We start from the raw sequence: 26,756 nt of genomic DNA on the forward strand, positions 1-26,756 counted from the left end.
GGAAACACTCTCATAGATACACCCAGTAACAATGTTTAATCTGGGCAGATTATGGCCAGTGAAGTTTACACTTAAAATTAACCATTACAAATACAGAGTGTAAATTAGATAACAGAAATGTGTCAGTGTCAATATCTTACTTTGGTAATTGTAAAAGTTTTAGAAGTAAACAGTAAAATTGTTACATATAAGAGGTACAGTATTTCCAATTTACTGGCAACTGCTCCAGAGAAGAGAATAGAAATAATAAAACAATGAGTCAGTTAATACAGCTGGTAGAGAGTAAAACAGATTCTTTATTTTACTCCTAAATTTTAAAATAAATCCAAATAAAAGTTATAAAAATGCTTATTAAAAAAATAGCATCTATTATGACTCAATATGTTGCTTTAACATAATCCCTTAAAAAGATGAATTAAGATGTCACTGATTACTCAGAAAATATCCTGTCTCATATGAAATCCAATGATAATTAGAAAATATTGTATGAATTTAGAATGAAAACTCAAGACATTTTCTAGGGTGAGATAATGTTACAAGTATGAAAGGGAACAAAATAAATTGACCTATTTTTGTTTTCAGAATGAATTAAATAGTTAATTTATTTTTAAAAAGGGAAGGGGTGAAGGGGCACAGAGAGAGGAAGAGAGAGAATTTTTAAGCAGGCTCCATATGCAGACCAGAGCCCAATGTGAGCTCATCTCACAACCCTGAGATCATGACCTGAACCGAAATCAAGAGTTGGATGCTAAATCGACTGAGCTACCCAGGTGCCCTTGTTTTTAAAATTTTGATAGATGACAGAAAAATGAGACTAAGTTCCAATTTTATTTTCATCTTCTGCAAAGGAAAACAATTTTCAATTTGTAGAGCTAGAAAGTATGTGGCTAAGGAAAAAAAAAAATCTCAAGATAGATGACTAAAGAGTACTAAGCTAGATTTAAGGAATTTTGGACTTATGTCATGAGCATTATCTCCTGGTACTGAAAGTAAGGGAAAATGCAGTCTCTGAGAGAATGCATCAGTATTTGATCAACTATGGAAAATAGGAAACAGAGCCAGAAATGCCCAACTTCTACTTAATTTTCTTTCTTTCTTTAGTTTTTTTTTTTTTTAGATTTTATTTATTTATTTGACAGAGAGAGATCACAAGTAGGCAGAGAGGCAGACGGGTGGCGGTGGGGAGCAGGTTCCCTGCTGAGCAAAGAACCTTATGCAGGGCTTGATCCCAGGACCCTGAGATCATGACCTGAGCCAAAGGGAGGAAGACACTTAACCACTGTGCCACTCAGCTGCCCCATCTACTTAATTTTCTAAAGGTGTTAAAGTGAATGCCAGAATCTGTGGACCATAAGTTTAGTGGCAAAAACTTTTTAACATTCTGGAAAACATTTATGTGGATACTTTTTAATATCTCTGGATAAAGAAATTAAAGAACCACCATAGTTAATCCATCTCTTTTTAGAGGAGTTAGATCAAGGTAAAGCTTAGACCTGGAGTACATCGATCCAACAATACATTCAAATAACTCATTTTGCAGTTGTGGATAAGTGGATATATTAAGGATTGGAAAAGCATTGAGTTAGATATATAACCAGCTTGCAAAATCATTCTCAGAGGGCATTAATGAACAAAGCAACAATGGGGTACCTGGGTGGCTCAGTGGGTTAAAGCCTCTGCCTTCAGCTCAGGTCATGATCCCAGGGTCTTGGGATCAAGCCCTGCTTCAGGCTTTCTGCTCAGCAGGGAGTCTGCTTCCTCCTCTCTCTTTCTTCCTGCTTCTCTGCCTACTTGTGATTTCTGTCTGTCAAATAAATAAATAAAATCTTTTAAGAAAAAACAAAAAACAAAAAAAAGGAAGCAACATCAATTCACAATGTGCTCTCAAATAGTAGGACTGTAATCAGTTTCTCACTTTTTCCTTGATCTTTTTCTGCTAAGCGATTGTCTGAAGACATTTTGCTTACCTTTTCCAGACTACCAGGTAAATGTAATCAAACAATAGTAACTTTTTTTTAAAGATTTTATTTATTTATTTGATGTAGAGAGAGAAAGAGCAAGCACGTGCGCACAAGAATGGGGCATGGGAGAAAGAAAAGCAGACTCCCCACTGAGCAGAGAGCCCTGTTCAGGCTCAGTCCCAGGATCTTGGGATCATGACCTGAGCCTAAGGCAGAGACTTAACCATCTGAGCCATCCAAGTGACCTGAGTATATAAACTTTTGAGTCTTCCCATTTTCTTATAGTGCATTTGTGATTTAGTCAGAATACTCCTTTTTTTAAGTCCAATATTTGCCTTTCTCTCTAGAGGTACTGATTACTGCTGATGGTCACACGCTTGGGCGATAATACAATATATACTGAGCTGTCTCTTCACTGACTGCATAGAATTTAGGTTTCTTTTGTCTCCTAATTTGGTACTCATCATCATCTGCCTCCCAGTTACTAAAACGTTGCTACTATTATCTCCTTTCATAAGGTTTTATATGCTGTTTTATAAACATTTTATTATTTTCCTGGTACTATTTTAGGAGGGGGTAGAGGAAGACACATATCTAATTTTTAAATTAACCTGAAAATTGACCAAATATTTTTTCACATTCAAAATATTGGGGAAAGGGCCTGGTTTAGGGCTGTGATAAGGTAAACAGGAAGGAAATTGCCCTACCATCTTAAAAAGCTAAAAGAAAATATATATATATACACACACACACACACATATATATGATGTCCAATATAATTTTATTTATTTTTATTAAAGATTTTTATTTATTTATTTGACAGAGAGATCATAAGTAGGCAGAGAGAGAAGAGGAAGCAGGCTCCCTGCTGAGCAGAGAGCCCAATGACCCAGGACCCTGAGATCATGACCTGAGCTGAAGGCAGAGGCTTAACCCACTGAGCCACCCAGGCGCCCCCAATATAATTTTATTTTTATTTATATATATATTTATTTATTTATGATATATATGATGTCCAATATAATTTCTATATATATAAATTTAATATATATAATTTATATAAATAATATGTAATATTATATATAATTTATATATAATAATATATTTATATAAATTTATACATATAAGTAATATGTGTATAAATATATTTTATATAAATCATATATATAAATCATATATTATATATATTATATATATAACCTGAGCAACTTTACCTAATGTCTAATATAATTTTTTATATATATAAATAAATACATACATATTCATATATAATACATACATATTACATACATATATACATATATATGCATATATATTATAATTACATATATTTATATATAATATTATATAATTACATATATTCATATATATTATACTATAATTACATTAATTACGTAATTACATATAAATTATTCAAAACCAAAACTATGTAACTCAGAGAACATCATGGAGGAAGTTGTATAGAAAACAACAAAGTGATCAAGATAAAGAAGAGTAAAATGAGAATGTCCCTTTATCACTATTATAAATCATGTCTTAAGTTATATTTGAACAAGTCTAAACTTCCTGAAGCAATTATTTTTTTCTGATGTAATTTTTTTATCCCTTTATCTATTAGTCCATCCCCAATTTATATATATAAAAATTATATATATGTATTTATAATTGAATTATAATTATATGTAATTATAATTATAATTATATATGTAATTATAATTCAATTATATTTACATATATAATTTATATATATAAATACATATATGTATGTACGTATAATATGTTTGTATTATTTTTATATATATATATATATATATATATTTATATATATATATATAAATAATATTGGACATCAGGTAAAGTTGCTCAGAAAGGGTATGGGGTATTTCATGTGCCTCCCAGTTGGACATTAGAGATTGAGTAGAATCCTTAGGAGGGTATCAGGAGGGGATCTTCTTAGGGATAGGACCAAATCTATCTAAAGGCTGTTCTGGTCTCACCAAATAGAGTTTAGAAGTGAGGTTCAAAAGCATCAGTTTCCATTTAACTTGGCTGCATCCCAGAACAAAATTCTAAATATAAAATTCTTTAAATAAAATCAATGTAATGATTAAAATATTGGTAAAAATTAATAAATAGAAATAAATTTAAAATATGCAAACAATAGAAGTAATAGACAAAGAGATAAAAACTGTGTGTATGTGAGAGAGAGAGGGAGAGAGAAGGCTGGGAAAGTGTAAGCATGATGAGGAAAGAAAAGGAAGGTCTAAAAGAGATTCTCACCAAAATTCGAACAATGAAAAATACAATGTAAGAGGTCAATAGCAGATTAGGCACTACAGAAGAAAAGACTTAAGAACTATCTAAATTATTCAAAACCAAAACTGTGTAACCCAGAGAACATCAGGTAGGAGGTTGTATAGAAAACAACAAAGTGATCAAGATAAAGAAGAGTAAAATGAGAATGTTCCTTTAGTACCATTATAAATCCTGTCTTAAATTATATTTGAACAAGGCTAAACTTCCTGATGCAATTATTTTTTTCTGATGTAATTTTTTTTATCCCTTTATCTCTTAGTCCATCCCCAATCAGTAATTGATCTTATTACATGAACTTTGGCAAAGATGTAACCTCTACCTTTGAAGCGATCAATGTTGATTTGTGAGCTATAAAAATTCCCACATAGCATGTTCATATTATAGTAAATATATAAGAACTAAAGGAAGAGAGTTTATTGGCTCTGAATACATTGATTTCAATGTACCCCAAGAACATTGGCTTCTCTAATGATTTCTGTTACATAAGCAATTCCACAACCACTGTAACATCTCTTTAACTGCTCATTCAATTTCAAAATTTTCATTGTTACAAGAAATATTTTGAAATAATAGTCAAGAAAACTTAGGTGTCAACAATTTTAATGTAACAGTGACTAATTATAAAAGTTATGATAAGCAGAAATTTCACTAAAGACAACACTATAACAAATATCTTGATTAGTTTGAAATACATTTTCTAGAATGCAAAGCTTTTACCAATTTATTCATTATTCACTGCTATATATATATTTAATTAATCTCAACAATTAGTCCTCAATAAATTGAATTTTCTAAACCTTTTGAGCAAGCAATTATTTTAAATGTCTTACAGATTTGTTCAAAAACATTATTAAATATAGATAGGACATCAAAAATGCAATACTATAGTATTTAACTTAATTATTCATCACTAATTCATTTAAAATTAAGCTTCATGAATGCTTTTATGAAAGACAGCTTTTAATACTGAATAATTTAAATTATATTTAAATTTTACATTCTCATTACATATAGAGGTTTTAGACAGATAATTTATCAACGAATTTGGTAGAACTTAATTGGGGGAAACATAAGATGATAGAGAAACCATTGATCTGGGAATTAAGAGACCAAAATTCTGTTTTGGGATCCACTAGTATTACTAGTACATGACATTAGAAAATCAATTTCTCTTTACTTAAAGTTTTAAATACTGAATTAAAATTTCACATACCATGCAGTTGTCCAACCATTCCATCTCCCATGCATATGGTTTTATATCCATAATACAGTTTTTCTATGATTGAAGCCAGTATCAGTCTTAAAATTGTTTTTAAGGGGGCGCCTGGATGGCTCAGTGGCTTAAAGCCTCTGCCTTCGGCTCAGGTCATTATGCCAGGGTCCTGGGGTATCGGGCTCTCTGCTCAGCAGGGAGCCTGCTTCCCTTCCTCTCTGCCTATTTGTGATCTCTGTCTGTCAAGTAAATAAATAAAATCTTAAAAAAAAATTATATTGTACACCTGAAACCAATATAACATTTAAAAAAATTGTTTTTAAGATAGTACTTCATATAAACTCTAGCAATGAAGTAGATTTGTTATTTGAAGGAAACAAAGTAATTTCACCTCAAGTAGAGTATTTCCAAGATCTCTTCTAATTCTAAAATTCCACATTCTCTAGTTTTCAAATTTTTAGTTGTAAAAAAAAAGAAAATCTAAAACATCAGTTTTACTTATTGTATTTATTGGGCAGGACCTTGAGCTGATCTGACTGATGCACAGAAGTGACTTCGTAACCTCAAAGGCCTTGCACTATTCTGATAATACTTTAGGAAATTGTACTTCATAGGATGTTAATTATTTTTCCTTTTAATGGACTATCCATAAAAAGCTAAGAGCCTTTTGCAATCCTCAATTTAAATGACACTGCTTAAAGGGTAGATTTGAAGGCTTATTAGATATTAATAATCAGATTAAATTTCATATAAATGTAGAGATGATCCAGTGCTTTCCATTTAGTGTAACATCTTTAATAAAGAGTTAAAGCTATGTGCTGTTGTAAGTAAGCCTCTTTAAGCTGAAAACATTCTTAAAAATAGAAATATTTAATAAAATGTATTATGTGTAATAGAATAAAATAGCTACATTATTTCTAAATACTGTGATTATTTACTGAGTCTGTGCTTTGTCTTTGCATTTCAAACTCTATGGATACTAGTACAGAGCTATTCTAGGAAGAGCTCTGGGCATGTGTGGTCAAAGCATTAAAAATCCAGGTGAACCCTTTAAATTATGTATTTAAACCTTTTAAAAAGGATCAAGATTTTATAAGATTAATGAAATTTTTAAAATCAAGAATAAGGAATAGAAAAATTTGCTATGGTTTGAGTATCACATTTATTTCCAAGCTTTCTTAACAAATATGAATAAAATAAATATAAAATTGTTCCTCTTTTTATGAGAAAAGAGGAACAATACTGATTATTTAGGGTAAAATAACAAATGACATTAAATTATTCCTGGAATATTTGAAATGCCCTCTACCTCCCTCTTATACTATATCTTAAAAACATAGTGAAAACTACTCTTGAGCCAATTAAATACAAGTAAATAGAAATTAAGAAATTTTTAAATATCAGAAGAAACTATATCAAAATATTAACTATGATTATTTCTCAGTCATATTATTATGGTGTATTCATTTTATTCTATGTGTTATATTTATAATCAGAAAAAGAATAATACATTTTAATCCAAACATGAAGAGCTAGCTTGGTCATAATTTGAAAAACACTAACACAATCTTTTTTTTTAAGTAGTACAGTAATGGGAGGAAGTGAATTAAAATTAAAATGAGTCATTGCTTCTTGAGTTTATAATAAGAAATATAAATTATTATGAAGATGTATTTAAAATATTTTTCATTTAGGTAACTTTGATTCACTATTGATGTGACTCACGGAGGAAAAAAGTGTAAATAGGAGCAACAACAGAAAAATGACAAATTTGTGAGCCTGGTATCCACTTTGATCTCAGTTAATATGTAATCTGTTGTTAACTCAGAATATACTCATTGAACATTATTAATTGTTAGGCATTGTCTTAGGTATAAGAATTCAAAAATTATAATCAGGGGCCCCTGGTTGGCTCAGTGGGTTAAAGCCTCTGCCTTCAGCTCAGGTCATGATCCCAGGGTCTTGGGATCCAGCCCCACATGGGGCTCTCTGCTCAGCAGGGAGCCTGCTTCCCCCTGTCCCTCTGTCTCTGCCTGCCTCTCTGCCCACTTGTGATCTGTCTGTCAAATAAATAAAATCTTCAGAAAAGAATTATAATCAGATATCTTATCTTAAATTCACAATAGTTAAAAAAACAGTTAACTTCACAAATTCACACAGTTGAGTTCTACCGGAAGTGATTTCAGAGCCAAGAATGGAGAATAGATGACAAATTCTACTCACGACTTCCTTTCCATCTATATCCTCCGTAACTCCTCATCACACCATTTAGATCCTATTGCTACTTCCCAAGGAAGCTTTGCCTCTTCTATTAGAATGCCTTTTTGCTCCCTTCTTCAAAATTCAGTCCCATCACTCTTTCACATTCTTTAAATCCCATTTCCAATGCCACTTACTTAATGACATATTCTGTAGACTTTATCTCCTTCCAGGCCACTTCTCCCCTTCCCTACCATCACTCATGTCCACTTTTCTAAGTTGCCAATTCATTTCATCCATATCTCACTTGGGGTTCTTAATGCCTTACACTGTTTTTTTTTGTTGTTGTTGTTGTTGTTGTTTGGTTTGTTTTGAGTTCTTATTTACATAAATTACTTCCTCAGTGTGGATATCATGAAAACATACTACTCAGATCATGTCCTGTAGAGAACATATATGACTGATAGCTCCAACTGCTGTCTACTGGATTTATCATCACGTTCCTCCAAACACTATGTTTCCCACGGTTTGCTTCCAAATATTGACTGAGCATGGCTTGAGGAATGCTAGAGGTCCATTTTTGCAAGGGGAAGAACAGCTCTGATGGGAAACTTTAGCTTGAGAATGACACCCTGCCCTCATCAAAACTTTCTTCAGACTGCGATTCTTCCTACCAATTTTCTTTCGCCTCCCCCTTTTCACAGTTGTCAACACTGCAGTGTGGTGTGAAAGCTTTTCCTTCCATCTTCTGTCCTTTGCTTTTCATGGGCCTGTCTCCAAATACACTTCTTACAAGTGTAGTTCTGTCTCATCCTGGCACGCACGCAAACACACACACAGCCCCCAAAGAAAAGAAAACAAACAAAAAAACCCAAACAACAACTTAAAAACAAGGACAAAACAGAGCATAATTGCTCCTTTTTTTTTTTTTTTTTTTTTTACTTTTAACGTGGGATTTGAGAAAGACAGGTCTGCGTTTTACTTCTGACTCTAAACGTACTGCATGATCTTGGGCCAGTTATTCTCCTAGAGCCCAGGTTTTCACAAGTGCGGATGTAATAGACGTAATAGGGATATCACTATTCCAAACTAACGAGGCTGTGCTGAGCTCCAAAACCAGACTGCTCCTGAAGTGACTCCTAGTGGCCTGAAGAACTGGAAGTAGTAAGTGAAGTAATGTCTCCATTGCTCTTGTAAACTCTGGAAGAAGAAATAAAGATGCTGAAGTTGTCATGCTGGATGCAAATGCTGTATGATAGCAGAAGACTCGCCAAAGTATTATGTACCATGGAAGGGCCCGGAGGACACCCCCTTCACCTAGGCCCCTGGGAATACTCTGGTGAGGGGAATCAGTATCACAAAAAACTGATTGGTGAGTTTCTAGTGTCTGCCCTGCCCTTGTGACAGCAGGAGAGGTGGCTCATTAATATGTAATAGGAACGTGAGACCCTGCGTAATAGAGATCAGATGACAGTGCTTAACAATCAGAAGCCAAAACACCTCAGTTACCAGTGGTGTTAGGGAGACAAACCATAAGTGACTCTTAATCTCACAAAACAAACTGAGGGTTGCTGGAGGGAGGGGGGTTGGGAGAAGGGGGTGGGATTATGGACATTGGGGAGGGTGTGTGCTTTGGTGAGTGTTGTGAAGTGTGTAAACCTGGTGATTCACAGACCTGTACCCCTGGGGATAAAAATATATGTTTATAAAAAATAAAAAATTTATAAAAAAAAAAAAAGAAAGAAAGGAAGCTGAGGGAGCTTGATCTGCAGGGAACTGTGGAAATGATTAAGAGGGCATATTCTTCCTAGAGACAAAATGTATATGCAAGTCTTACATTTCATCTGTGGAATGGCTTATTTAAATGTGAACTTTTTTTTTTTTTTAAGATTTTATTTATTTATTTCACAGACAGAAATCACAAGTAGGCAGAGAGGCAGGCAGAGAGAGAGGAGGAAGCAGGCTCCCCACTGAGCAGAGAGCCCGATGCGGGGCTCAATCCCAGGACCCTGAGATCATGACCTGAGCCGAAAGCAGTGGCTTAACCCACTGAGCCACCCAGGCGCCCTATATGTGAACTTCTGAGCTAAGTGCTACCCAGATAGGTGGTGAAGTAGTTTTTCTGAGTGTGTCTGTGAGAGTGGTTCCAGAATAGATTAGCATTTGAAATGGTGAATTGAATACAGCAGATGACCCTCTTCAGTGTGGGAGAATATCATTCATTCTTTGGAGGTTTGGAGTAGAACAAGAAGAGGAAGAAGAGTGAATTTGCTCTCTCTCTCTCACTCTGCTGGATCTGAGACATCCATTTTCTCCTGCCCTCAGATTTTGGGGCTCCTGAGACATCCATTTTCTCCTGCCCTCAGATTTTGGGGCTCCTAATTATGGGCTTTTTTTTTTTTTTTAAGATTTTATTTATTTACTTGACAGAGAGAGAGATCACAAGTAGACAGAGAGGCAGGCAGAGAGAGAGAGGAGGAAGCAGGCTCCCTGCTGAGCAGAGAGCCCGATGTAGGGCTCAATCCCAGGACCCCGGGATCATGACCTGAGCTGAAGGCAGAGGCTTTAACCCACTGAGCCACCCAGGAGCCCCAATTCCAGGCATTTGAGCTCAGATCAGAACTTACATGATCAGCTCCCTTAAACTCAGGCCTTTGGACTGGGACTGAATTACACCATCCACTTCTCTGGTGCCTCAGCTGGTAGATGATAAATCATGGTACTTTCCAGTCTCTATAACCACATGAGGCAATTACTATAAGAAATCTCCTCTTAGCTATATCTACATCAGTCCCTCTATCTATCCATTTTATTGGTATTTTTTTCTGGAGAATTCTAACATAGTCTACATGCAGAAAAAGGGAAGAATGATGAAGCAAGATGCTTTGAGCCTGTTAATTCCAGTACAGAGTTGTCTCTTTGGACAATTTTTCAATCTCAGATCCAGTGACTGGAAAGGATAGGTACCAACTCTAGCCCAAGACCAACTGCAGTGATGGACACTACATGTGTCCCCATTACCCTTTGCCCCCTCTTTTCTAAGTTTTCTCCTCAGAAAAATATGCCAGTAGGAACTACTAAGAGCTACTACTACTCCTTCTACTACTACTACTACTACTAATACTAATACTAATACTAATACTAATACTGCTAGTGCGAGCTCCAATCTAGGAGCTACTTGCTGGACTGCATGAAGAAGATGGAGTATTTGGTGGTTATGACAATATTTGAGCCAGGTCTACTGTGAGGTGCATCACTGGCGGATAACTCTAGATTTCCTTTTAAATTCAGAATGACATTGGTGCCAAGATCATTCTTGCTGTGGGCTCTTCCTCAGTGACTTAACATGGTGGAGGTACGAATTCTGGGCCATCCCTGCAAGATGTAGGATTCCTCTCACATGCAACTTCAACTCATGGAACTCTTCATTTGCCTGATCAAACTTAATTACAACTGGCTGCAGTCTGAGACTCCTGTCACCTGATCTTCCTTACTTCCCTGGCTTTTCCAAAAATGTCAGACCTATATACTGATCTGAAAGTTCTCCTGCCTTTTCATGCATTCCCCTTTTTATCCCTCAGAAGAATTTTCCCCATAAATCTTTTACACTTATATTTCTGCCTTGATTTCTCTTTATCAAAGAACTGAAACTAATTAGCATAATTTAATAGATGATAAGACCATCTTAGAATAGGAAGTGTGTCTTATCCTTCTTTAATTTGAACTCCATACCATGTACAAAGTGGGTTTTTTTTTCCTTAAATATTTTATTTATTTATTTGACAGAGAGAGAGCAAGCAAGAGAGGGAACACAAGTAGGGGGAGTGGGAGAGGGAGCCTGATGTGGGGTTTGATCTCAGGACACTGGCATCATGACCTGAGCCGCGAAGGCAGATGTCCAATGACTGAGCCACCCAGGCACCTTCAAAGTAGATGTTCAGTAATTGCATATAAGTTTTTGGGAGAAGCATGGGTACATGAAATATTGAAAAACCTATAATTTTGTGTAATTACCTTTGTTTTTACTACTATATATAGTTGTGATGTGACACAACAGAGCAGCAAATACAAAGGTAAAAGGTGAAGAAATGAATTAAACATCTATAGTTCTGCAATTTAAACTCATTCAGGAAGCTAAGAGACATTCGGAAATTACTGTTTTAAGTGTGGTATGCGGTTTAAAAGATAATCAGTACTATTTAAGCAGAATATAAAAGTCAATAATTGTTTTTCTTATGCTGGGGGAAAATTAGTTTATTTAGAGATGTGAGACATTGTGCAGTTATTTTAATGGAGCCTAACAGGATGTCGGTATCACAAATGAACATCTGAGAAGATCTCTACCTGTGGTGTTGTGAATTGATTAGTTAGTGTTTCTTCTACCTGAAGAGTTTTGAAAATGAGGGGACGAAAATCACTTATTAGTGAAATGACATGCTCAGCAGCTTTTCTTTAAAAATTATCCTGGCACAGCTACAGGTTACTGTCAGGCAGAATGTGAAAAGTTGTCTTTGGCAATTAAGAAGTATTTATTAACTTTTGGTGACCCTTGTATGCATAATCATAATGACATAAGTATCAATTAACTGTGCCACAAATTTAATTGTGTTATTGTGCAACAGTGTAACAGTGCAGTGCAACACTGTATATTCATGTAAATATCCATGTAAAACTTTATTTTTTAAATTATTGTTATCAGGCTATTGTTCAAGCAGGTGTTAGAGAGATTTTTATTTGTTTTCTTTTTTTAATGGTATGCTAATTAGACCTGGGTATTATTATTTACTAGAAACATAAGGCTTAATTCTTTTTTTTTTTTTTTTAAGATTTTATTTATTTATTTGACAGGCAGAGATTACAAGTAGGCTGAGAGGCAGGCAGAGAGCTAGAAGGAGGAAGCAGGCTCCCTGCTGAGCTGAGAGCCCGATGCGGGGCTAGATCCCAGGACCCTGGGATCATGACCTGAGCTGAAGGCAGAGGCTTTAACCCACTGAGCCACCCAGGCGCCCCAATTCTTTTTTTTTTTTTTTTAAGATTTTGTTTATTTGACAGACAGAGATCACAAATAAGCAGGGAGGCAGGCAGAGAGAGAGGAAGGAAACCAGGCTCCCCGCTGAGCAGAGAAGCAGAGAACCCAATGCGGGGCTTGATCGCAGGACCCTGGGATCATGACTGGGCCGAAGTCAGAGGACTTAACCCCCTGAGCCACCCAGGCGCCCCCCACATTTTTTTTTTTTCTTTAACTGGCATTTAAGAGATTGATTAATTGATTTTTGTGGTCTGAACGTTTAACATGAGTTCTACCCTCTTTACAAAATTTTAAGTGCACAATAGAGTACTGGTAACTAGAGACACCATGTTGTAGAACAGATCTCAAGAACTTACTTATTTTGCATATATGAAACTTTTTACTCATTAAACAACTCCCCATTTCTACTTCCTGTTTTCTGCTTCTGAGTTGTACAACTTTTAGATACCTCGTGTAAGTAGCATCATGTGGTATTTTTTTCTTCTGTGCCTGGCTTCTTTCACTGGGCATGTTTTTTAGGTTCATCCATGTTGTCACAAATGGCAGGATTTTCTTTTTTGTTTTAAGGCTGAATGATGTTCCATTGATGGACATTTAAGTAGTTTCCATATTTCAGCTATTGTTAATAATGCTGCCATAAACAGAAGAATGACAATATCTCTTCAAGATTCTAGATTTAAATTCTTCTGGATATATGCCCCAATGTGGGATTGCTAAATCATATAGACTTTTTTTTTTTTTCCTGGAACTTCTATACTGTTTTCCATAGCAACTGCACCATTTTATATTTCCACCAACAGTGTATAAGTGTTTTTCAATTTCTCCACATTCTCACAAATGCTTGTTACATTTTTTTCTTTTCTATCCTTGTGTCTTTTCTTTTTTTCTTCCTTTTTTCCTTCTTTCCTTCCTTCCTTCCTCCCTTCCTTTCCTTCTCTCTTTTCTTTTCCTTTCCTTTTCTTTTTATTTCCTTTCCTTTTTCTTTTTCTCTTTCTCTTTTCTTTTTTATAATAGTCATCCTAACAGGTATGCGTTGACATGGTGGTTTTGAAGAATAATACTTCCTGACTTCAAAATTTATTACAAAGCTACATAGCACTATGGAACTGGCATAGAAACTGACATATTGACCAATGGAACAGAATAGAGAGCACAATAATAAACTCACATATGTATGGTCAACTGATCTTCAATAAGTGTGGAGGATAGTCTTTTGTAAATAGTGTTGGGAAAACTGGATATTGTAAGAATGAAACTAGCTCTTAGTTTACACCATGCCCCCAAATCAACTGAAAATATCTTAAGGACAAATCTTTTTTAAAGGTTGATTTATTTGAGAGAGAGAGAGTGTGAGCATGAGTAGGGAGGGGCAGAAGGAGAGGAGGAAAGAGAGGGACTTTATGCTGAGCACAGAGCCCCATCCCAGACCTTGAGATTCTGATTTTAATTTTGAGCCAAAATCAAGAGTCTGACAGTGAGCTGACTGAGCCACTCAGGCACCCCTAAAGACTTAAATATTGAGACTCCAAACTAAGAAATTCCTAGAGGCAAATACAGGTAAAAGACTACACGACATTGATCTTCGCAATGCTTTCTTAGATATGACACTGGAAGCATAAGCAGCAGAAATGAAAATAGATGATTGAGACTACATCAAACTAAAAAATTCTGTACAGCCAAGGAAACCAATCAACAGGCAACCTACAGAATGGGAGAAAATATTTGTAAACCATATACCTAGTAAGAGTTTAATTTCCAAAATATGTAAGAAACTTCTACACCTCAGTAGCCAAAGCAAACAAATGCAGCAACAACAAAAATCCCAAATAATTAGTTTAATTCTAAATAGATTAGACTTTGCTTCTGCCACATAGTTTCATATATGATCATTTTTAAATAGGCACTCCCCAAATATCTTTGCTATTGGAAGAGTAATTTGTGTGGGTTGAAAATAAAAGTAGCATGGGGTATTAAACAAGTTTTTATTTAAAGTCAACTTGATTCTGATATAACTTATATATAATAAATTGTATCATTTGAAATTACACAATATGATAACTTTGGACAGCTGGATGTAACTATGAAACTATCACCACAACCAAGATACAGAGAAATACAGAAGATTCCTTATTTCACTCTCTTCTACTCTCTTCTTTTATCTTCTTCTATCTTCTTCTCCACTATCTATCTTCCAGGCAACTAGTGATCTTCGTTTTGTCACCATATTTTGCTTTTCATTGGTAAGGATTTTATGTAAGTGGGATCACACAGTATATATTCTTTTGGATCTGGCTTCTTTAACCTGCAGGGTAACTTCAAAGTTTGTCTATATTGCCATTTGTATCAGTATTCTGTTCCTTTCTATTGCTGAGTAGTATTCAGTTACATACATATATCAAGTTGTGCGCCCCATGTTTCTGCCTTTTGACTCAGGTCATGATCCCAGGGTCCTGGGATTGATCCCCACATCAGGCTCCCTGCCCAGTGGGGAGCCTGCTTCTCCCTCTCCTGCTCCCCCTGCTTGTGTTCATGCTCTCTCACTCTCTCTCAAATAAATACATAAAATCCTAAAAATAAATAAATAGATAAATAAATAAATAATGAAATTTTATTAATTTTATCTTAAAATCATTTGTTGCTGGTATAAAATTTTTAAAAATCTTGACCAAGCATTTGGGAAATTTGCTAACTTTTCTTACAAGTTTTAGTAATTATTCATATATATATATATATATATCTGTGTGTGAGTGTGTATATATATATATATATAATGTTCTACAAAATATTCATAGTATTTTCAAATAGATTTAGTTTTACTTAGTAAAACTAGTTTTACTAGTTTTCCCTCATGTATTACATATATGTATATATCTACAGACATATATGTGTGTGTATATATATATATATATTTTTCTTTGCTGTGTCTCTTTGCACTGACTAGAACTTCTAGCACATGATTAAATAGAAAGCATGATATTAGGCATCTTTCCCTTGTTCCTGTTATTAGGAGAGAATCATTCAACATTTTCTTATTAGGTATGTTGGAATAGTAGAGGGAAGTGTTCTTCAGGGAAAGAGATTGATATGTAAAGAGGTGCGGAGACAAAAGAGAGTATAATAGGCTGGTGAATCTTCAAGCTGTTTAATAAAGTAAGACCAGAGAGTGTCAGGTAGAACAGGGAGAAGTGAGGTGAGAAGCAGGCCCAGACACCTGGGGGTTGCTTCAGCATCTGCTCCCCATCCATGCTCTATACCCGTTTATTTGAACTGTCTATATTTTTAGTTCCCATCTTAATTGATGATTACATATTATTTCAGTTGCTGAATTAACATAGAGTTCAATAGTCCCTACAATTTTTCTCTGTTGCTGCGCCTTTTCTTCACATATGATTATTTCTTTTCTATATTTTAGTGCTAAAGTGTAAGTCTGGCTCTCTTCTGTTTGTTTCCAAGCTGCAGTTGGAGTCTGTGGTTAAAAAAAGAAAAAAAATATATATAAAAGAAAGCTTTTTTTTTTTTTTTTCCCTTCAAACAAATTTCATGATCTTTATATGTTGGTTGGTTTTCTAGGCCCACTTTTTACTGGGATCTTGTTAGGCAAATCCTCAACTGAGCCGCACGTATATTAGAATGAGATCCCATAATATAGACAGGATCAGAGGAATTAAGCAACCTAAAAGTGTCTGAGATACACACTAGAAGGGAAACCATTCTCTGCCTTAACTGGGCAGAGCCATGACTATGGCTATAAATAATTGAAGAAACTGAACTTAGATCTGTCAGCTATCATAGTCATTAAAGGCATGGCATAGACTTTGAAATAATTTCCACCTGGATTTAAATCCTATCTCCTCCACTTATTACCTCATGATTTTGAGAATTTTGCCTAAGCTGTCTAAAGCTTTTTTTTTTTTCTTTTTTTTTCCAGCTGCATATGGCAAGTGTAAATAACACTGAATACCTTGTAGAGTTCCTATGAGGATAAAGGGCTAATTCGTAGAAAGTTCTCATAAGTGATTCTGTCACTGACTGGTACATCCTGTTGGCCCCCATGGTTTCTGTTTGGGTCACCTAACTTCCATTTTGTCTCTTTACTGGAGGGCTTTATCTGGCCACTTGAGCCTGCTTTGCTCATAAATACACCACATTATAAGACCTGAAGAATTATTCCTCGAGAGCAGCTACTAATCTCAATGGCTGGCAGAAGCAGGTTGATGAACATTTCAGCTTTTTCCCTGATAGAGTGAAATAACTCTAAGACGTGTGTTCTGGATGGTTCCCAGAGTTTCCAGGGGGATTGAGTTCTAGTCAAATACAGTAGCAACTTGTTTGATAACTTCCTCCTGATTTTCTGCCCTTCCTTGTTTCGTCAGTTAGAGTTTGATTAAAAAGACGGGACCACCATGAAAGATATGAAATAAGGTATTTATTTGACAGATTAGAGTTTATACAGTTGTAAGAGATAGTCAAAAAGCCTGTGAAAGGCTACTGCCTCTGCAATGTGTGGGGGACTGGAAGTTGTTCCAGGTTGTTTCCATGCTTAGGAGTCAGGAAAAAAAGCATGCATCTGCGTCCATGAAGACAGACAAGAGAGACGTTTGTCTCTCAGCCTCTGACTGTAGGAGCTCAGGTGATGTGTAGAAAAGGCTGAAGCTGTTTGCCACACAACTGCTCATGTGCTGTCAGGGACTCAATAAGCCTAGAGGCGGGATATTGTGGGACAGGAAGGAGCTGCAGCTCTGGCCTCCAGCAAATCAGTGAAAAAGGTGGGGGAGCCACAGAAAGCCCAGGCACTCTCCCCGGACCACCCAAGCATAGCAGCTGCTGCTTCGAGTCTGCCTTGCCAGCCTTGTGCACATTTACCTTGTAGCCAGCTTCCACCTAAAACTATATAGGTAAGATGACTGTAAAAAGCATAGTTGATGTGGTACAGAATCACCACATTTTGTTCTCCCCAACTCATGTTTCCTTTATTGTTAAACTAAACTATTGGACTTGAACTCTTATCTTGAGTCAAGGGTTTGGATGGAACCCAGTTTAAGACTTTGCTTAACACAGCATATAGTAAGAATAAAAAAGTCTTATTATTTGTAGTCCTAGTCAAACCAGTCTTCCCTGATTATTGTTAAAATAAATGTGTGGTCATTCCATCTTCCAAATCCCACTTATCTGGAACTACAATTATTTGAACATTTGAGTCTTTATTATATACATACATATGCACGAAATATCTATTTGTATATCCATGTATCTATCTGTCATAGTTAGACTTTTAGGATCCTACACATTGAGAACATGATTCGGGAGGTGCTCTGAGGCATAGACACATCTACATGCTAAATAAATATCCCCAGTGGTTCTGTAAGAGAAGGTGGTCCACAGAGCACATGTTGAGAATATCTGATCTAGAATATGCATAATGTCTTGTATAGGTCTTTTAATTTTCATTATATACAATGCTCTAAGTGATTTACATTTCCAGTTTTAGATGAGATACAATCTTATTTGTTTTTACCCAATTCAAATGATGAGAAAGATCTGGAAATAATGAAAACAGGAAAGAAAGTGCTTACCATTGTTCCTGCCAAGAAACACTAGATTGAATTATCTCATAGGACAGGCAAATGTCAGTCAGTTAAGTGGCTACCTTTGGCTCAGGTCATGATCCCAGGGTCCTGGAATTGAGTCCTGCATTGAGCTCCCTGCTCAGCTGGAAGCCTGTTTTTCCCTCTTCTACTCCACTGCTTGTGCTCTCTCTCTCTTTCTGGCAAATGTATAAATAAAATCTTAAAAAATAATAAAATAAAAACTCTCACATGAAATTATATTTACAGAGAGGCTCATTATTTAACAGGAAAATATTTGAAACATTTTAGCCAAATATGCAAAATATACACAAAATATAAATATAGCAACTATTTTTAACTCTGCTGTTGAGAATTTTTGAACCATCTTCACAATGTATAATATTAATTATAGTTGACACACATTGTTACATTAGTTTCAGGTGTACACATAGTGATTCAACATCTCTATACATTACACTGTGCTCACCAGAAGTGTAGCTACCATCTGTCCCCATGTGACGCTACTAAAGTATGGTAATACTCCCTGTACTTCACCTTTATTCCTGTTACTTACTCATTCCATAACAGGAAGCCCGTATTTCCCACCACCCTTCACCCATTTTGCCCATTTCTCCAACCCCCTTCCCTCTGGCAACCATCGTTTGTTCTCTGTATTTATAGGTTTGATATGTTGAGAAATATTTTAATTGCCTGGCACTGACACTGCTGTTGGCAGGTTTAAAAAAGGAACCAATAGAGTTCTGCGAGTTTTGGCAGGATTTCCCTTTCTCCCTACCACTATTATGCAAATGGCCATCACAATCTGTCTAAAAGACCAGTTCCAGGAAGGAGGCTAAAATTAGAATAATTGTTGACCTCTTGCAAGAGAGTTTCAGGGTGAATTCATTCTTCCTTATTTCTGCACTAACCTCAGTAGCTATGGAAAATTCAGTACTCATAGTTTATGCTTCATTCATCTCTGTAAATTCTTTCTCTAATCCCATCTTCTGATGCCCCAAACCTTTCCTCTCTGACCCCTGGAAAACACAATATGGCTTCAGCAAAATTAACACTTTTCTAATGTTTGACTTAAATGTCTCAACTTTCTCACTCTAACAGAAATCTGATTGTCCTCTGGGAACACTATATCACATACTAGTACAATTTTAGAGTCTCATTCCAACGAATGTGTCATCTAGATCCTAATCTAACATTTGCCTATCACTATTATTCTCTCCTCCTTAACAACTACATTTGAAGCTTATTTCATTAGATACTCCCCTGCTACCCCCACTCACCTTGTTCCTGGATACTTTGCGTGACATTCTCCTTCAATTCCCAGTAATTCCCTTTTCATCTCTCTCTCTCTTTCATTCTCTGGCCTCTCACATTTTTAGTTTTCCATCTCCTGGAATCTTCTCAATCCTCTCTCCTAACACTGTTTTAGCCTTATTTTTATTTTCCAGTAATTTCATACCTTCCAAAATCATAAAGCATCTCATTTTCCAAGGACTGTTTAATGTCCTACCATTTTACTCTCTCAAATAGCCCAACTTAAAATACCTACTTTAAATAGCCCCACTGGCACATTTTATCTATTGAGCCACCTGCCTATCATCTACCTCATACTCTTATGTCACTCCTTTCCTGCTTCAGACTCAGTAACTTATTTGCTTATTGTCCTAACTCCCTTGCCTCTCTCTCTGTCTGAAAACTCACCTAAATGCACTTTCAAACTAGGTTCAATACTAATACCTCTCTACTCTTTTCCCATAAGTATAGAGAAATACACTAGTGCACTAATTTGTCTCAATTTAAATTTATGACCATATGAGTCCTCTGTGGATTTCATTAGTTCCACTACATTTAAGCTGGTAAGTTTACCCTCTCCATCTCCTGACATTTATTTCCATCTTTCCTCCTCGAATTTCCTACACGCCTTCTCCCCAGTTCTCATTCTTTCAGAGAATAGTGTAATCAGAAATGAATTTTCCCACACATCCAACACCAAATCTACCAAGCTGCTTTAATTTGTGCCCTTATATTCTGCTTTATTGTTGACGTTGGATGGATATACTTTCCATGAGTATAAAAACATCCCTTCACTGTACATTTTTTTTTTTCCTAGTCTTCTTGCCTATTCAAGGACTTTGTGTTAAGAGTTATTCTCCTCGGGGTGCCTGGGTGGCTCAGTGGGTTAAGCCTCTGCCCTCGGCTCACGTCATGTTCTCAGGGTCCTGGGATAGAGCCCCACATCAGGGGTCTCTGCTCAACAGGGAGCCTGCTTCCTCTACCCCCTGCCTATCTCTCTGCCTGCTTGTCATCTCTCTTTCTCTCTGTGAAATAAATAAATAAAATCTTCAAAAAAATATTCTCTTCTTTTTATAATCATTGATTTTTTTCTTCTGTACTTACTCATTCATCACCATCACTATACACGAACAGTATAAGTTTACAAACCCCTTCCCCTAATCTATATTGCTGCCTAGCTACCACCTTCGCCATCTGTTCTTCTTTCTAACTCTGAACAGTTGTCTGTATTTGTGATCTCTACTTGCTTTTCTATTCATTCTTGAACCCATTCCACTTTATTAAAACTGGTAGATTATTTGTTAAGTGTTCTTATCACATAATAATAATTAATAATAATAATAATACTGATAATAAAGAACATAGAAGGAAATTTGGTGATGATGGCTATGTTTATGGCATAGATTGTGGTGATTATTTCATGGATGTATGCTTCAAATTCATTAAGTCATATACATTAATTTATAGCATTTGAATATTAATCATATTTCAGTAAAGTGGGTTAAAAATTAATCAGTTGATAAAAATGCTGTTATCGAGATCAGCAGTGTTTACCCCCAAAACATTGGAGTTGAGTTTTTTTTCTTTTTTCCTTGCATTTGCCACATTTTATTCATCAACAAGTGATGTCGGAAAATTACACTGACTTTTCTAAATCCACCCTAATCCAAACTACATCATCTGTTACCTGGATTACTGCTATGGCTTCCGAAGGGTCTCTGTACTTCCAAAGGTCACACCCTCTTATGTCTGTTACACAACAAGCACTAGGATTGTGTTCAAATGATGTCAAGTTGTGTTACTCCTCCTCTTAAAACCTTCCAGTAGTTTCCTGTCTCACACAGAATAGAGTTTAACTCTAACAATACTACATCCATATATTACCAGTCCCCTCTGCTAGTTGTCTCACATAATTTACTGTTCACTTGATTCCTCCATTCCCACCCCCTCAGCCTCCAAGCTCCTCCTTGACCAAAACAAGGAAACTCTGCTCACAAGAGAGCTCTGTACTTACCATTTACTTTACCTGGAGGCCTATTTCCAAGGTATTAAAATCACTCTCTTTAGGTAGAAGTTTGAAAGGTAGAAACTGAACTGTTTCTGTTCTGTTCTCACAAAAAGCTAGTGGAAATTTAGCAACAAAGTAAATACCTATAGGAAGGAAAAAAAAGAAGTGGAAGAACTGGGAGCAGTTTTGAGGATAAATAGCAAAGTTAGAAAGGATTCACTTATTTGAAGGTGTGATTATTTCATCCTCTCTGAACTGTTTGCTTTTTCTTTAAGATTGTACAAACTTAGATCTATGGATAGGGCAAATATTTATGATTGCAGTGTGTATACTATGGCCATGTACACAGTTGAGAAGGGGAAATCTGTCAGAGCAAAGATTCAACAAAAGTTAAACAGACATAGACAGTGTTTTGTTGAATTCGAGTTTTTTCACCCAAATTCAAAGAAGTTTATTTGAGTCACACTAGTAAGAAATTTAAGATGTCTGTTTTTAAATAATAAATTCAAAATGCTTCTTTATTAAAATATCATTTACTCTTTTGCATCTCTTTTATTCACACTCAAAACCTTGAAAAGTATGGGTCTGTCTAGTGCTGGATAATAAAGGGATCTTTCTCTTTTACCTTAATGAGTTTCTGATATTTGAAATTATTTCATAACCACATTGATAAACCAGGGCATTAAGGCTTTACTAAGATATTGGGCAAAGGAAGATTATAAAAGAAGTACAGTAAATCCAAGGGCTTCTACCTAAATCTAAAACAAGCAACAAAGAAATAAATACACATAAAAAAGGGCAAATAACTTTTTTTCTGTCATTAGCTGCTCCCTTGTCTTCTGCAGTAGGCCAGACTCAAATGGTCTTTTGGTCCATCTGGCTTCCACCTAGTCTCTAGTTCATTCTGCGTGTCTTCTAGATTAGTGTGCATTATCAGTCAACACTTCATTTATTTTTCGGTTTCAGGGTTTTATTGAATCATCACTCTATAGCCTCATTCCTGTTTTTTTTTTTTCATTATTAATATTATTAATATTTTACACTTTAAGAGTATCTTAAAAAAGAGAAGCATGTCCTTGTTTTCAATCCATCATCTTGGATGAGAACGCTAGGTTTTCTCCGGTTCTATTTTTTTCATAATACTGGAATCCCATCTGTTAAGTTCCACTGACATCTATGTGCTGATCAGCCACACATCTATTTTCTGGCAATTTGCTAATGTCATCATAGGAAAATTAGAACAATTGTGGCATTTATTTCATGGGCAACAACTGTCTATCATCTTGAAGAAACAAGACCCAACAGTTAGCCATATGTCCCCACGTGAACCCCACACTAACTCCTAAAACTTAACATGTATGAAAGCCTAACAAACTTATCTTTTCCCACAATTTGCTAATTGATGATGAGTAACTGAAAGAAGGCACAGGTGTAGAAATGGAAAGGGTAAATTGATACAAGACATAAGAAGTATTCATCAATTTCATGACTGTTAAGATATTAGTATTGACATAAAGATCAAAGATAATCCTAAATTTTGAATTTGTTTTAGTTTTATGTTTTCTTCTTAATTTATGATGAGGTGGATAGTGACACCATTAACAGAGTTTCAAAATCATGGGATTGGAGTTGGAAAAGATGAGCAAGTCAGTTTTTGGACTTGTTAATTTTTAAGCACCTGTGGAACCTCTAGATAAAGATACCAGACTTAATTTACCATGATAAAAAGTTTTATGTATGAAATGATCAACTGATTTGCCTGGACTGTGCTATTTTACTGCCAATCTCTGCCATCCCAGGAAGCCTCTCAGCCCTGAGCAGACTGGAGGAGATGGTCACCCTAATCCTCTTAGAAATATCAAGTTCCAGGAGAGGTCATATTGCTCAAGTGTTGTCTCAAAAGTGTTCTACTGTCCAAGTGACACATAAGATAAGCCACAAATATAGGCTACACATGCAAACTTAAATTATCTTATAATCTCATTTTAAAAAGTTAAAGAACCAGGTGAGATTAATTTTAATAGTGTATTTAATGTAACCCAGCACATTTGAATTATAATCATTTGAGCAAATAATCAATATAATTCATTATTATTGAAATATTTCACATCATGTACATATGTTATTAATGAAATTTTATCACGTTAACTCTTTAAGATTAGAAAATGGGAGGAAAAAACCATCTGGTTGATGGTGGCCAACATTAAATCTATTACTTTATGTGGATAGCATAATAGTAGAGCCTTTATTACTAGCCTATTTCCTATGATTATGTGAATTAATTAGGCACTAAAAAATTAAGCACAGAGTTCTCTGATAATAGAAATTTAATAAGAAAATTTGGATTATAATAATATCCATTTTGAACTATTTTTAAAAGTCTCTCCCTCTCTGTTCTTCCTTTCTTTTGCTCCTGCTCTATCAAAAAATAGAGGAGTTTATTACTTAAACTTTCAAGTATTTATTTAATAGTGCATGTAACTGTGTAACAGCAACCATCATCATCACAAAGTGCTAATTAATTTATGGTTTGTAGTAATATAAAATGAATAGCATAAAGAAGATTAATTAAAAATAGTTCAGTGAATATATATTTATATATAATAAAATATTTATATTAAATGCATAATATAAATCATATTGCATATATGTAAAATATATATAAAGAACATCAGTCCTGTCTTTGTAGAATTTCAAAGACCTAGAAGTGAATTATTTACATTCTTCATTCAATTTTACTTTACTATGTTTTTGAGGTTATAAACTATACTGGAGTTCTGTTTGTGATGTGGAATTCAAAAACATCTCACAATATCTTGCACTTGAATATAGTTTAAAGTACATGTACATAATCAAATTTAGAGCCCTTTGTAGAGTACATTCTTATTGAATTGAAATAAATGTAATGCAACAAAATCTTTTAAACCCTTCCTACTTCTGATGTATTTTGTTATGTTCTGGAGATACAAAGGCAAATAGGACATTTGTCTCCATAAAGGATGTCAGAGACAAGTATTGGAGAGAGATTCCCGTAAAACACACACACACACACAGACACACACACACACACACTTACTTATACACACACACATCTGAAACCTATAACCTGAGATGGTATATGTTTAATTTAAAAAGTAATATAAGGCACAGTGGACAGAGAATCAGCTTTCCCAGGGAGTATCTGGGAAATCTACAGAGAGGATGATATTTGAGCTGTAATTAGAATGGTTAGCATTATGCATAACACACACAAAAAGAGAGAGTGAAGGTGAGAGGAAACTTTCATGATCAAGGAGTAGTCTAAACAGAGCACTGAAGCTAGAGTGTGTATAATCTATTCCTGAGCAGTGAGCAGTCTTGTGCAGTTAGATATAGGAATTGCATCTCCTGTAACAACTGGAGGAGAGGCTAGAATTTAAGCTTGGTTACTTTAGTAAAGGGTTTTCAACATTTTGAGGAACCTCCATGCTGTTTTCCAGAGTGGCTGCACCAGCTTGCATTCCCACCAACAGTGGAGGAGGGTTCCCCTTTCTCCGCATCCTCGCCAGCATCCGTCATTTCCTGACTTGTTGATTTTAGCCATTCTGACTGGTGTGAGGTGATATCTCATTGTGGTTTTGATTTGTATTTCCCTGATGCCGAGTGATATGGAGCACTTTTTCATGTGTCTGTTGGCCATCTGGATGTCTTCTTTGCAGAAATGTCTGTTCATGTCCTCTGCCCATTTCTTGATTGGATTATTTGTTCTTTTGGTGTTGAGTTTGCTAAGTTCTTTATAGATTCTGGACACTAGTCCTTTATCTGATATGTCGTTTGCAAATATCTTCTCCCATTCTGTCAGTTGTCTTTTGATTTTGTTAACTGTTTCCTTTGCTGTGCAAAAGCTTTTGATCTTGATGAAATCCCAATAGTTCATTTTTTCCCTTGCTTCCCTTGCCTTTTGCGTTGTTCCTAGGAAGATGTTGCTGCGGCAGAGGTCGAAGAGGTTGCTGCCTGTGTTCTCCTCAAGGATTTTGATGGATTCCTTTCGCACATTGAGGTCCTTGATCCATTTTGAGTCTATTTTTGTGTGTGGTGTAAGGAAATGGTCCAATTTCATTTTTCTGCATGTGGCTGTCCAATTTTCCCAGCACCATTTATTGAAGAGGCTGTCTTTTTTCCATTGGACATTATTTCCTGCTTTGTCGAAGATTAGTGGCCATAGAGTTGAGGGTCTATTTCTGGGCTCTCTATTCTGTTCCATTGATCTATGTGTCTGTTTTTGTGCCAGTACCATGCTGTCTTGATGATGACAGCTTTGTAATAGAGCTTGAAGTCCGGAATTGTGATGCCACCAACGTTGGCTTTCTTTTTCAATATCCCTTTGGCTATTCGGGGTCTTTTCTGGTTCCATATAAATTTTAGCATTATTTGTTCCATTTCTTTGAAAAAGATGGATGGTACTTTGATAGGAATTGCATTAAATGTGTAGATTGCTTTAGGTAGCATAGACATTTTCACAATATTTATTCTTCCAATCCAGGAGCATGGAACATTTTTCCATTTCTTTGTGTCTTCCTCAATTTCTTTCATGAGTACTTTATATGACCCAGCAATTGCACTATTGGGTATTTACCCTAAAGATACAAACGTAGTGATCCAAAGGGGCACGTGCACCCGAATGTTTATAGCAGCAATGTCCACAATAGCCAAACTATGGAAAGAACCTAGATGTCCATCAACAGATGAATGGATCAAGAAGATGTGGCATATATACACAATGGAATACTATGCAGCCATCAAAAGGAATGAAATCTTGCCATTTGCGACAACATGGATGGAACTAGAGCATATCATGCTTAGCGAAATAAGTCAAGCAGAGAAAGACAACTATCATATGATCTCCTTGATATGAGGAAGTGGTGATGCAACATGGGGGCTTAAGTGGGTAGGAGAAGAATCAATGAAACAAGATGGGATTGGGAGGGAGACAAACCATAAGTGACTCTTAATCTCACAAAACAAACTGAGGGTTGCTGGGGGGAGGGGGTTTGGGAGAAGGGGGTGGGATTATGGACACTGGGGAGGGTATGTGCTTTGGTGAGTGCTGTAAAGTGTGTAAACCTGGTGATTCACAGACCTGTACCCCTGGGGATAAAAATATATGTTTATA

At 35.6% G+C, this 26,756-nt stretch overlaps 1 long non-coding RNA gene across 1 annotated transcript; it reads right to left on the reverse strand.

Annotated features, from left to right (window-relative positions):
• Positions 1–8,607: 8,607 nt before the first annotated feature.
• Positions 8,608–19,809, reverse strand: LOC123387744. Its single transcript, XR_006602235.1, has 2 exons — positions 19,584–19,809; positions 8,608–8,889 (listed from the first exon to the last, which is right to left on the reverse strand). It is a non-coding gene; the product is annotated as an uncharacterized LOC123387744 (long non-coding RNA).
• Between the last annotated feature and the right edge of the window lie 6,947 nt (positions 19,810–26,756).

The sequence above is a fragment of the Mustela putorius genome, unplaced genomic scaffold (genome assembly GCF_011764305.1).
Source record: "Mustela putorius furo isolate JIRA1106 unplaced genomic scaffold, ASM1176430v1.1 tig00003859_pilon_pilon_pilon, whole genome shotgun sequence".
Taxonomy (NCBI): Eukaryota; Metazoa; Chordata; class Mammalia; order Carnivora; family Mustelidae; genus Mustela; species Mustela putorius.